General features: G+C 42.5%; 1 pseudogene; it reads left to right on the top strand.

Moving 5' to 3' along the window:
* Window positions 1-1,231: 1,231 nt before the first annotated feature.
* Window positions 1,232-2,561, top strand: LOC125100343 (elongation factor 1-gamma-like; annotated as a pseudogene).
* Window positions 2,562-13,572: the final 11,011 nt, after the last annotated feature.

The raw sequence follows: 13,572 nt of genomic DNA, 5'->3' as shown, positions 1-13,572 counted from the left end.
GTTGATATCCACAAGATAAATGGCTGGGATTTTGATTAGGGTTACACTGAATCTGTAGATCAAGTCGGAAGTACTGATATCTTGACAATATTGAGTCTTCCTATCCATGAACATGGACTCTCTCTCCATTTATTTAGTTCTTTGATTTTGTTCATCAGAGTTTTAAAGTTTTTCCCATTTAGGTCTTGCACATATTTTGTTAGATTTCACCTAGTATTTCATTTTCAGGGGTGATAATGTAAGTGATATGTGTTTTTAATTTCAAATTCTGCTTTTTCATTACCAGTGCATAGGAAAGTGATTGACTTTTATATATTAGACTTTGTATCCTACAACCTTACTGTAATTACTTTTTAGTTCTAGGAGTGTTTTGTCAATTATTTTGGATTTTCCCATAGCTCATGTCTTCTGCAAACATAGAGTTTTATGGGTTCTCTCCTTATTTGATTAATTGAAGAGGTTCCCACTAGCTGATATGGGCTTTTACAGAATAATAACCAAAATGGGTTAAAGCACATCAAGTATGTTTAAACCCAGAAGTGCATAATGATCTTAAATAACAACAACAAAAAACCCTCATTGTTCTACATGAGAAGATGCTAGAAAAATGATTCATTATTTTTTAAAACTTATAAATACACGGAAAGATTCAAGCATTTATCTTGCTTTTCCCATATCTCCATACTGCAGGGTAACCAAATAGTTTGCAAGAAGCTACTATTTATAGAAGTACTCTAGCTAGTACTATAGAAGTACTATAGAAGGAGCTATATTAAAAATATCATATCACTATTTTGCAACCCCTTTTGAAGTAATGGATCTAGAAAATGATTATCAGTGGCTGCTAACAACTCAAAAGGACAAACAACCAGACATAACATGCTTCCTAATGGAAGTGCACGATACTACCTAAGAATCGTTCTTACCAAAAATTAGTACTTAACATGACCAAACTTGTAGATCTAACTATAAGAAATATGGAGGACAGAATAATACATTAAGTATCATTACAAGGATCCAATTAACGAAGTCCAGACTGAGAATCTCTGTAGGACAAATGATCTACTCCCCACTACCACTCCCCCCACCCCAAATAAGTTGAAGGAGAGAAAGAGACAGAGGGAAAATCTCTAGGTTAAAATACACTATAGAGACATTTCAACAATTAAATTTTGGGACCTCATTTCGATGCTTTAAAAAATTTTTTTTTAGCTTTCTCTGCAGAATCACCATGGCAGCTGGCACCCTGTTCATGTACCCTGTAACCTGGAGGACCTTCAAGGCTCTCATTGCTGCTCAGTACAGAGGGGCTCAGGTCCATGTGCTCTCTACACCCTACTTCCACTTCAGCCAAACCAAACGCAGCCCTTTGTCCTGCTGGCAAGCTTCCAGCATTTGAGGGCGATGATGGATTCTGTGTGTTTGACAGTGATGCCATTGCCTAGAATGTGAGCAATGAGGAGCTGCGGGGAAGTACTCCAGAGGCAACAGCCCAGAAGGTGCAGCGTGTGAGCTTGGCTGATAGTGATATAAGTGCCGCCCGCCAGCACCCGGGTGGGCCCCACCTCAGGCATCATGCACCACAACAAGCAGGCCACAGAGAATGCAAAGGAGGAAGTGAAGCAACTTCTGGGGTTACTGGATGCTCACTTGAAGACAAGGACTCTCCTGGTGGTCACATGTGTGACACTGGCTGACATCACGGTTGTTTGCACCCTGCTGTGGCTCTAGAAACAGGTCCTGGAGCCTTCTCTCTGCCAGGCCTTCCCCAATACCAACTGCTGGTTCCTCACCTGTGTTGACCAGCCCCAGTTCAGGGCTGTCTTGGGGGAGGTGAAACTCTGTGAAAAGATGGCCCAGTCTGTTGCTAAAAAGTTTGCAGAAAGCCAGCCTAAAAAGGACAAATCCCAGAGAAAGAAAGGTTCTCAGGAAGAGAAGCCAGGCTGAGCAGAAAGAAGAGAAAAAGGCTGCTGCCTCTGATCCTGAGAAGATAGATGAATGTAACCAGGCACTGGCTGTTGAACCAAAGACCAAGGACCCCTTTGCTCACCTGCCCAAGAGTATCTTTGTGTTAAGAATTTAAGCACAAGGACTCCAATGAGGACACTCTCTCGGTGGTGCTGCCCCATTTTGGGGAGCACTTTGATAAGGATGGCTGGTCTCTGCGGTACGCTGAGATCAGCTACCCTGAAGACCTCACCCAGACCTTTATGAGTTGCAACCTTTTCACTAGAATGTTCCAGTGGTTGGACAAGCTGAGGAAGAATGCCTTTGCCAGTGTCATCCTCTTTGGAACTAACAATAGCAGCTCCCTTTCTGGAGTCGGGGTCATCCAAAGCCAGGAGCTTGCGTTTCCGCCAAGTCCAGTCACATAAATGGTGGAAACCAGATCCTGGCAGTGAGGAGACCCAGATGCTGGTTTAGAAGTACTTTCCCTGGAAGGGGGCCTTCCAGCATGTGGGCAAAACCTTCAGTCAGGGCAAGATCTTCAAGTGAATGGCTCTTGCCACCACCTAGCTGCCTGTACCTGACCTTCAAGTAGATGGAGGTCATTAAAGAAACAGAATATTGAAAAAAAATTTTTTCTAATTTACTTAAAAAAAAATTTTTTTAAGTAACTTCTATACCCAATGTAGGGCTCAGACTCATGACCCCAAGATCAAGAGTTGCATGCTCTACCAACTGAGCCAGACAGGTGCCCCTAAAAAAAATTTTTTAAAAATGCTATAGTCAGGAAAATTTGAACACTAGATCTTTAAAAATATTATTGAGGGGGCACCTGGGTGGCTCATTGGGTTAAAGCCTCTGCCTTTGGCTCAGGTCATGATCCCAGGGTCCTGGGATCGAGCCCCACATTGGGCTCTCTGCTCAGTGGGGAGTCTGCTTCCTCCTCTCTCTGCCTGCTTCTCTGCCTACTTCTGATCTCTGTCAAATAAATAAATAAATAAATAAATAAATAAATAAATAAATAAATAAAATTATTGAGTTATTATTGCTTCTAGTATCTAATGTTATTGTGACTTTTCAAGATTTTGTTTTTATTTATTTGAGAGAGAGAGAGAGAGAGTGAGAGAGAGAGAGAGCACAAGAAGGGGAGGGTCAGAGGGAGAAGCAGACTCCCGCTGATCAGGGAGCCTGATGCAGGACTGGATCCTGAGACTCCAGGATCATGACCTGAGCTGAAGGCAGCTGCTTAACCAACTGAGCCACCCAAGTGCCCCTGTTATTGTGACTTTTAAAAAACAAAGTAGATCTAATCTTTTACAGATACACTGTGAAATATTTAAGGACATAATGATATGAGTCTGGGATTTGTTTCACAGTAATCCAGTAGGTGAGGCAGAATTTAATAAATCAAAGTTCATAATTACTGAAAGCAGATGATAGGTACGTGGGATTTACTATATCATTCTTTCTGCTTTTGCATAGGTTTGAAATTCCCATAATAAAATGTTAACAAAAGTAACAGCAACAAACCCCTATGGCCTAGATACATTAAGTTACTCGCCCAACGACATGTATGTAATTAGGGATGGTTCTAATCTGCTACTGGACTCTTGACTTCCAACCAAATTCTCTTCCCCTTATAACAAGCTGTTTAGCAGAGAGGCCAGGCTTCTGAGGTACCAGATATTTGCCCAAAGCTTGGTAAGCCAATGGGTGAACGAGGGAATATGCTTTGGTGCTATCAGATACTCATGCAAGCCGCTCATCAGTAAGCAGCCAAGTGGCAAATTGGGCTTGACTGGGAGCGCAGAGCAGCTGCTGACTTTTGAAGTATTGCCCAGAGTTCTTGGCTCTTCCCCATTTGGTCTTTCAGGGAGCCATTTCAAAAGGAGACCGGCCTTCAAGGGCCCAAACAAACATAGTTGAAAGGAGGCTTCGTCTGTACCTAGACTTTTCTTGATTGCTTCACAAAAATTAGATTTTGCAGGGCGCCTGGGTGGCTCAGTGGGTTAAGCCTCTGCCTTCGGCTCAGGTCATGATCTCAGGGTCCTGAGATCAAGCCCCACATCCGGCTGTCTGCTCAGCGGAAAGCCTGCTTCCCCACCTCTCTCTGCCTGCCTCTCTGCCTACTTGTGATCTCTGTCTGTCAAATAAATAAATAAAATCTTAAAAAAAATTAGATTTTGCTGGGAGCTGTCTATACAGTCAGACGAAAATGGAGTCTAGCAACAGTAGCTGAGGGGACAGGGCTTGGGCACCAAGGATTAGAGAACAGACTGGAATGTTGCTTCCACGGTGATAAAGACGGTTGTTTCATGAGACACTAAAACACAGTCACCACTGCTGTTGGTCCATGTTGTTAGGGTACTCAGGCTGGTGAGTAATCTGTGGGGAAATGGGGAACGAATGAAGATCATACTAGAAACCAGAAAGATGATAAAGGGATGGCAGCAGCATTATAAAGCCAGGGAAGGGCATATACATTCTCCAGAGGAGGCAAATATGAAGCCAGTATTTATTTATTTATTTATTTATTTATTTATTTATTTATTTATTTTTAAAAAGATTTTTTTATTTGACAGATCGCAAGTAGGCAGAGAGGCAGGCAGAGAGAGAGGAGGAAGCAGGCTCTCCGCGGAGCAGAGAGCCCGATGCGGGGCTCGATCCCAGGACCCTGAGATCATGACCTGAGCCGAAGGCAGAGGCTTAACCCACTGAGCCACCCAGGTGCCCCTGAAGCCAGTATTTAAAGGCAGCTAGGTAAGCAGACATCTCCGGCCATTATACAGCATTCTTATTTTGGGGTTTCATTACCATGTATTCAGAGGTGGAGGATCTACTTGGAAGTCATTTAGGGAAACAAATTCAGCAGGAAATTCTTCTGTTGTCAATGCTAATACTGATGCTTTCTTTTTTCCACAATCAATATTCAACACAGGTATAATTCTGGTAGTTGTTCCTAGGGGACATCTGTTGCTTTCTCCTACCCATTCCCATTCTTCAAATGGCACCCCATACTTCCTCATCATGTATACCATCAAGGGACTTGTTCATCAGTTGGACAGCTGACCCAAGTTTTGCTAACCTGATTCTTTTTAGGAGAAGCTTGGTTATGGAGGCTGGGATTTATACCAACAGTGGCATCCTAACGAGAATGGCTTTTGGGGCATGTGCTGTGGAGTCCTAAAACCTATCTACTCTGCCTCCTACCCTTTCCACGACCAGCAGCTTGTCTTCAATTCTATGATTTGTCCTTTTCATCTAACAAATTCCCTTTTTGCTTAAGTCAGAACTGGTTTCTATTGCCTACAGTCTAGCCTAAATGACACACTGTTGACCTATGATAGGCAGCTACTAAAAGAGAACATATCAAAGACAGTGAGTATTCATTTGGTATGGGGAAGGGCAGTACTTTGAGCCACATTTAACTCACATTATTATTATACACTAAAATTAAATCTATGCTGCTCGACTTGTTCTTGGAGAAAAATCAACTGAGTACTGAAATGTTGGCATATTTTTGGTTTTCCTTTTCTCCTGAAAAAAATCATTAAAAAGTCATGGTATTTTTATAAGCCCACAGTGTAATAGACTGATATCACATTCATGTTTTTATTTGTATAAAAACAAATTTGCCATCTGAAGAATAGTCACACAGTAGACAGCAGTATAAATCTGATCTAGAACACAGTCTTTAATTCAAAGAAAATTACGATGGTCAGAATTCTCAAACTGCCTCAATTTTTTTCTTCTATACTTTCAAAGGACTTGATTATAAAGTTTGCAAAATTTATCCAAGAAAAAATTATTTATCATGTGATAAATAAAGTGTAGGTGTAGGAGATGAAAATTCCTTTTGATTTAATACCCACTAGACTATGGGATGAATCAAGACCATTTTTTGTAAACTCCAAGAAAGTGGAATGGGCTTCTTACCTGTTGCTTTTCTTTTCCTTCCTTCCTTCCTTTTTTTTTTTTTAAAGATGTTATTTCTCCTTTTGAGAGAGAGGATGAGAGAGAGAGCACAACCAGAGTAGGGGTAGAGGAAGAAGCACTGAGCAAGGAGGTTGGTGTGGGACTTAATCCCACGATCCCGGGATCATGACCTGAGCTGAAGGCAGGCGCTTAACCAACTGAGCCACCCATGTGGTCCTTACCTGCTGCTTTTCTTATGTATGAGCCTTCCATATACATAGGTCATACACCAGCACTTGAAGGTCAATGGTCATCTTTAGCCCCCGGGTAGGTGGTAGAACTCTGGATCTTTCCCTTTTCCTAGGTTCATTCATGAAGATCCATTCTGGCTCCTTGGTATGTACTGATTTCTGTTCCCCCCAAATTCCCACGTTGAAACCCTAATTCCAAAAGTAGCTATATTTGAAGATAGGGCTTTTAAGGAAGGAGTTAAGGTTAATGGAAGTGATATGGGTGGGGCCCTGATCCAATGGGACTGGCGTCCTTTTAAGAACAGGAAGAGACACTAGAACTTACTCAGTGTCTGTGCACATACAGAGGAAAAGTGTGTGAAGACACAAGAAGGCTGCCATGTGCAAGTTAGGAAGAAAGGACTCACCGGACGTCAATCCTGCTAACACCTTAATCTTGGACCTCTGGCCTCCAGATCTGTCAAAAAAGCAAATTTCAGTTGTTTAAGCCAGCCAGTCTGTGGTATTTCAGTAAGGTAGCCCTAGGTGACTAAACATACTTCCTGTTTTCCAACAATTTAATTTATGTCAATACAAACATCTCTGGGTCCTAACAGCCTATGATTCTTAGGCAAGGTCAAATTAACATTTTTACCAACAACCCAACTTGACTGAATCTCAACTGCTTCCCTTTCTTGCTTCCTTCCTTTCTTTCTCTCTCTCTCTTTTAAGATTTTATTTATTTATTTTGAGAGAGAGAGAGAGAGAGCATGAATGGAGGTGGGGGGAGGAGCAGAGAGGGAGGGAGGGTAAGAGGGAGAGACTCTCCAGGAGATGTTTCACCAAGTGTGAAGCCCAACATGGGGCTCAATACCACAACCCTGAGATCATGACCTGAGCTGCAACCAAGAGTCAGATGCTCAAAAGAATGAGCCACCCAGGTCCCTCCTTCCATTTCTTTATACCACTACCTGCCATTATCTGCCCCCTGCTGTACCTAAATTCCCATGTTGCTCAGACTGACCCCAGGAATAGCACTGTCGCAGCACAACATCCCTACTGTGCTCAGACCACCTGAATCATAATGCTGCTTCCTGCTTTTAACTTCTAACACTCTAGGAACTCTGGTCCCTGTGTTTGACATTCTTACATACTTTGGGTTCTACAAGAGGTTTAGTGACTTAACACGTCTTACTTTCTTAATCCACAGCTACATATAGCCTCCTTTTGCCCCACACATACAGGGAATTTCTGAGAGTTAGGTCAAGATAGATTCAAGTCCAATTTCACTCTGTGCTTGGGTCCATGGTGCCCCCTTTCTTTGGACCTGTTTTTGCAGCTGGTCCACACTGCAGAACTTCTTTCTCATTAAGGTGTTTCTTCTAAGGCCTTCCATGGTTTCTTCTGAAGTCTGGCACTATTGCTCATGCTTACGCTCATCAGGACATACCTGAATCCAGACTGCAAATAGAGTTCCAGATGTTTTCCTTGAGTCTGCCAAGACCCATGCAAGTCACAGGGGGATAGGGAGTGAAGGGTTGCCTAAATACAAGTTACCATATCCAAGCCCCATCTCCAGCCCGGTGTTTTGCACCATCCCTGTGGGAGTTTTACCCATTCGACTTTTTATGTCTCACTCCATTTCAGCTCAACTCTTAGGACAGAATCTGTGATAAACATATGAGTAAGAGACTCAGGTGAGCAAGGAAGACGCACTGTCTCAGCTCAAAGAATTTTCTAGAGGGTCTCCTAGGCTCTCCTGCTTTTTGTGTATTCCCACCAGCCACCCATCCTGCAATGTCTTTTTCATTGACCCAACTCGAGCTTCTTAGCACTCCAGTACCACCCAAACTTCCTCCTCTTTTACTTTTGAAAGCTGTTTTTCCCTGAGAACAGTGATAGCCTGTGTCCCTTTTTTCCTTGCTTCTCTTTATCTGACCAAACAACAGTGCAGAGTGGAATCTTGGTTCCTCTTCAGTTTGTTCAGACACCAGATCCAGGCCCCAAGTGCACTCCTTCTACTCCACATCCTTACATGGAACCAGTTACTTTTCCAGAAGAAAAAATGCTGTGCACAACTGTAGACCTCACACAGTTGTCTTGCTTTTTTTATGTTAAAACCTAAAGGATATGGTTACTTAACAACTATCATTCCTTATCTGACATTCCTTTCCTTTTCAGAGTACCGATATATCACTGAAGAGAGTTGACAGATAAACCTGAGGTTACTAAAAGGAGTGTCGCAGTTGATGTTGGCTAAGTCTTTGGAATCAGATACGGAGAGGTTATCAACACAGTGAATAGTCAATCAATAACTTTCAAAGAAGCGTAAGCAAGAAAAAGTAATAGCCAGGGTGTTCCCTAAGTAAACAGGAGGAGAGAGGAGACTCTTTTTGGGCGAATTTGTTACAAAGTCACTGAAGTGAGAAATTTTGGTGTGCAAAGCAAATGTTTTTCTCTTCATTACCTCATTATGCCTGCTGCTTCACAAAGTAGTGCATCGCATTGTTAATTTGTTGATGTTAAATTAGCACATATATGTCTTTTGTTTGTAACTTCAACAGAAATGATTATCAGTTGGAATTTTAGGTCACTGTTACTTGAACTGCATGATTATACTCAAGAATATTTTGCCTTAAAACTCTGGTCTTAATAGTTGTCCTACTCTTGCCCCTTGTTCTCCCAATTTGGAATTGCTCAGCTGTTGTGTTTTGACCATACAAGGAACTTGTATAAATTGAATAAATTTGTAAAGTCAAGGGGCACCTGGGTGGCTCAGATGGTTAAGCGGCTGCCTTTGGCTCAGGTCATGATGTGGGGGGGTGGGTCCTGGGATTGAGCTCAGCGGGGAATCTCCTTCTCCCTCTCCCCCCCGCTTGTGCTCCCTCTGTCTCTCTCTCTCTCTATCAAATGAATAAATAAAATCTTAAAAAAATTTTTTTTTTAAATTTGTAAAGTCAAAAGAGCACTTTCCAAAGTCAATTCTAGATTTCTCCCTATTAAAACAGATAAAAATTTTTGAAATTCCACTCTTCAGAGTTTGATTCAGGAAAGAATCCCATGGCTTTCTTCAGAGAGACACACCACATCATGACCAATCTCTTCATCAAGGTAGCCACTTAACCATGACCCCACTGAGTGCCAACAGTAACGTGCAGGATTATTTTTACTCCTGGTCTTCAGGATAAATTAATATTTTGTAGACATAGGGAGAGTCACTTTCCTTTCCATCTGTTCCCTAAACTTAATGTCTTCCCCGTCCCCCTTTAAATACCTATGCTCGATTTTCTAGAGTCATTCTACCAATGCTCCGTTTCTGTAGGTAAAGGTGATTTTCATAGAGAGCGATGGCACAAAAACTAATGGATGAATTACTACAGAACAGGCCTCCTTAACTCTGCTCTGGTTAACAACTGATTAGTCCTCCAGAGGAGGTTGAATCCCCGCTGCCACCTCTCAACCCAGGACAGGAGGCCAAATCAACATGGGGGGAGGGGAAGGCAGCATGCAGACACCCTATCAGCGTGTTTTAAAACACCAAACAGGCAACATGTTGCCTAACATGTCTGCAAAGGATGTGGGGTGTTTCTCAGAAACTGAAGCAGGAACAGCACAGCCACAAAACAAACAAAACACCAGGAGTGGCTTTCATTCCTGTCTACGATGTTCAATATTTTTTCATTTTGATAAAGGGAACGCATATTACGCTCACGGTCACAAACGTTAAAATCTTTAATACTATGCCAGAGAACAAAAGGGACAACCGCCCGAGAAAAGCTGTAATTCCTTGCTCAAAGCACCCTGCAATCCCATTTTTCTTTCCTTGGGATTTTTGAAAGTTGTTAGGAAGGGTAGTAAATACAAGATTCCAGGATGATGAGTATTTCATTATTCGTTTAAAAAAGGAAACGAATTGGTACGGGATAGAGGGAGAATGGAGCGGTTTCGGGGACCATCTCTTACTGATGTGTAGGATGGGCTGAGCCAGCTGAGTCCAGACCCCAGACGAGACGTCAAGGCCAGTGGGGGTAGGGAAGGAGGATTCGAGAAAGAACTTGGAGAGTGGCTGGAACGTTTGTTTAGAAAGCAGCAGGGATTATCTGATAAACTAGGGTAAACTGCTTGTCATTTTTATAATGTAAATGAAACCAGGGGTAAGGCGAAAAGCTCACTTCCTCTCACTGGACAGATAAAGCCAAATGATTATTTTTAGGTTCATTTACAGAAGAAAGCGAACTTTTTATTCCCGGTCTCCAACACTTACCAACTCATCCTAACCTCCTGGAATGTTTATTGGGGCGGAGTGAATGGAAAGCGCAAGTAAGGGCCGGGGGAGGGGAAGAACGCATTAATCCCTGGGTTTTGCCTTCAGGCTTCTGACGGGGCGACCCGAGCGTTTGAAGTTGGTGACAGAATGAGGATTTATACACAAGTGAGAACTGCTTGGTTCTCTCCAGGCCAGGAAACTTCTGCATCTCAAATTTACGATTTCAGAATGATTTTGCTTTCCATTTACCCACAAGGACATGACCCAAAAGGTACTTAATTTTTAAATGGACATACAAATAATTGAAAACCAAACAAGCTCTTAATCACCACCACAACAAAAAACTTATTTAAAATCCCTAGAAGGCTTCTAGTGAGAGCAGCGTGTGACTGACGTGGTAAATTAGGCCTGCTGGAGAAAAATCCAGACAAAATATGGATTCACTGTTTTTTTGAAAGGCAGCCATCTTTCCAAGAGAATGTGTACACCATGTTTTATTAAGAAATTATATCTTTCCCCATGTTTTGCGTCTCTTTCTCATGCTGGCAATGGCAAGCAGGTTGAACAGATGTGATGAAAGAATTAATACCAGTCTTGGGAACATGTAAACGAAATATTTCTTTTGAAACACCTACCTTTAAATTCCATTAGTTCAGTCAGACACTGGAAGGGACTGGATTAGGGAAATGATTTACACGGCGCAGGTTGTTTTTCCAGACTTAGAGCCCTTTTGTAATATGAAAAACGTGGAGATGAATTTAATATTTCTCCCATGAATTGGCACGGGGTTTACAATCTTGCTTTGACTCAGATAAGTGCGTTTGTTTTAGTGCTAATACATTCACCTCGCTAAGAATTTTTTTTTCTTTTTCCTTACTGCGCACCCCCGCCCCTCGCCACCCGGCCCCCAGGTTCATTCATAGCTGCTACCCATTTGCCTCTGTAAAACCAACTCTCCCCTCTGAAAAAGCAGCATAACCAGTCAAAGAACAAGTATATGGGATTAGCACATTATGAAGAATAAAGAGAAGCTTTCAGCTCTCTGTCATGGATCATATTTATCACATTTTTCACGACCGGCTCTAATAACAGTGCAGAGATAACGTAGGCTTGATACATCTCTCCTGTACAGAGAATTTTACACCAACTCTGAGAAATCCAGAAGATGAAACATGTACTTCTCCCCTCGCGCGGTTTTTTTTATTAGTCTAAAAATGGGAGGTGTGCGTGGGGAGGGGGGATGGGGGAAGCCGGCTGCTGCAAAAGTGGGCTTGAATTTTCTGTCTGTTATGCTAATGTATTCATAGAAAAAGCTGGTGCTGAGGGCGGTTCTCCAATTAAGACAAATGAGGCACATTGAATTTCTCCCCCAGGGCACAGCAGGGGTGCTGGCAAAATCTACTTTATTCTTTTCTGTCAGGGCTGAACTGGAAACAAAAGCATGAAAATTCAACACATCCACTTACAGAATAATAAAGGCTGTTGTTTAAAGCGTGAAGAGTTTTGGCACCCTTCTGGGGCCTTATGCAAATCGCTCTTCCTCTCAACTGCTACCACACCATCGCTCTTGGAAATTAAAGATGTACTTGGTCGGTTAACAGCGGAAAGGAGACGAGCAGGCTGAAACTCAATTAGATTTGTATTAAGCAAATAAATCAGGACTGACTGATATTGGCTCAACTTAAATGCATTATGGGCTGACAGTAATTCTAATTTGATTGACAAATATATGTGGTATGTTATTAACCTAAATGAAAGATAAGAATCCTTTTTTTTTTTTTTGAAGGATTTTATTCTAGTAAACAGTCCTCTCCCCACCTCCAAACTTCCCCAGAACGGTACATGGAGACCACCGACCTGGTGCTGTTTACCATCCGTGCTCAAGGACACAGGAAATCTATTTTCTGATGCATGTTAGAGTTTAAGCCGAAATTATTCTGCAGAAAGACATTTGTTTTCATTGATTTATTTGGTGTAAGGTAACAGCTGAACACATTATTTATTTGGTGGAGGGAGGCACACCAAACACACTATTTTTATTATGGTGAATAACACAAAAGCAAAGACCTGGATATGCCCGGTGATTTATTGGGAACTGTGCAGTTCATGATGCTTTCCGACACGGAGGCAGAGGGGAAGGAGCTTCAAATGAGATTCAAAGTCATAAATGAAGATTTCAATCAAATCCTCCAAAGCTTTGAGGAGAAAAAAAAAAACAACCCTCTTAACAAATCACATAAACGTGCTGGCGTGTGTGTGGTTAGATGAGTTCCCCCTTGCGAGAAGGTTCTGGGAGTTTCTTTTTAACACGTCTCCTTGTCTTCCTGTTCACACTTTTAGAACTTAGAGAAATTTAAGACAGTACACTTCACACACTGCTAAATTGGTGATTAAATACTCATTTAATCTTTCTGCTTTTGTTGAAACCACCTCTGATATTCTCCACCTCTTCCTTTCATCCGCACCACACCTTTTTCCGCCTGGCTACCAGATTAGGGACTCATTCTTATCGTTCAATTATCTCTCCTTCTGTCTTTTCCCACCTGGCTCTTCTGGCCAACTCCTGCCGCGTGTCGGTGGGCGTCAACGCCAAAAATGGTCTCTTTCTCCCCTTCTGAAAGCCGTCGGAACCCCTGCCCGCCTGGGTTGCCTCCCACCCCTAGCTCCTGGGCACACTTCTTCCTCTTGCTGTCATTGCTCTCTTCTGATGAACACATCAAAGATAATCAGCCAAAATACTTTCCTCTGGCTCCCCATCCCAAAGGTTCCTCCCCATCATCATCAGTAATCCTCCTCCTTGACGCCCAGAGTCGAGTGAGAACATCACAGAATGTGACATCAGCGATCGCCCTCAGCCTCCGGGTTCACATACCATTTCTTCCACCCCAACTCCAATTCTATTTTTAGCTTTCAACCAACTGCCATGGCAGACCTCTCAGCCGCTACTCTCACTTACCTCTTCTCATTCCCTGGCAGGGCCGGCCGTCAGTTGGCTTCTCTTTGTCTGTCCTTTTTTCCTCTAGTTTTTGCTCTCTTTCCTGACCCCTCTGAAACAGACCTGAGAGACCCATTTTTGAAACTTCAGCGTCTACCCCAAGCCTGATATATAATCTGTTCAGGCCGATCCTTGCCACTTATTGTGGGTTTAGAATAACTTGGTGCCCTTATGTTACAGTCTAACCCAGACCCCAGATTAGAATGTTCCCCGAGCAG

This window comes from Lutra lutra, chromosome 5 (genome assembly GCF_902655055.1).
Source record: "Lutra lutra chromosome 5, mLutLut1.2, whole genome shotgun sequence".
In the NCBI taxonomy this organism is placed as follows: domain Eukaryota; kingdom Metazoa; phylum Chordata; class Mammalia; order Carnivora; family Mustelidae; genus Lutra; species Lutra lutra.
Note: the sequence above shows the minus strand (reverse complement) of the source record. Positions and strands in the feature narration are given on the sequence as shown.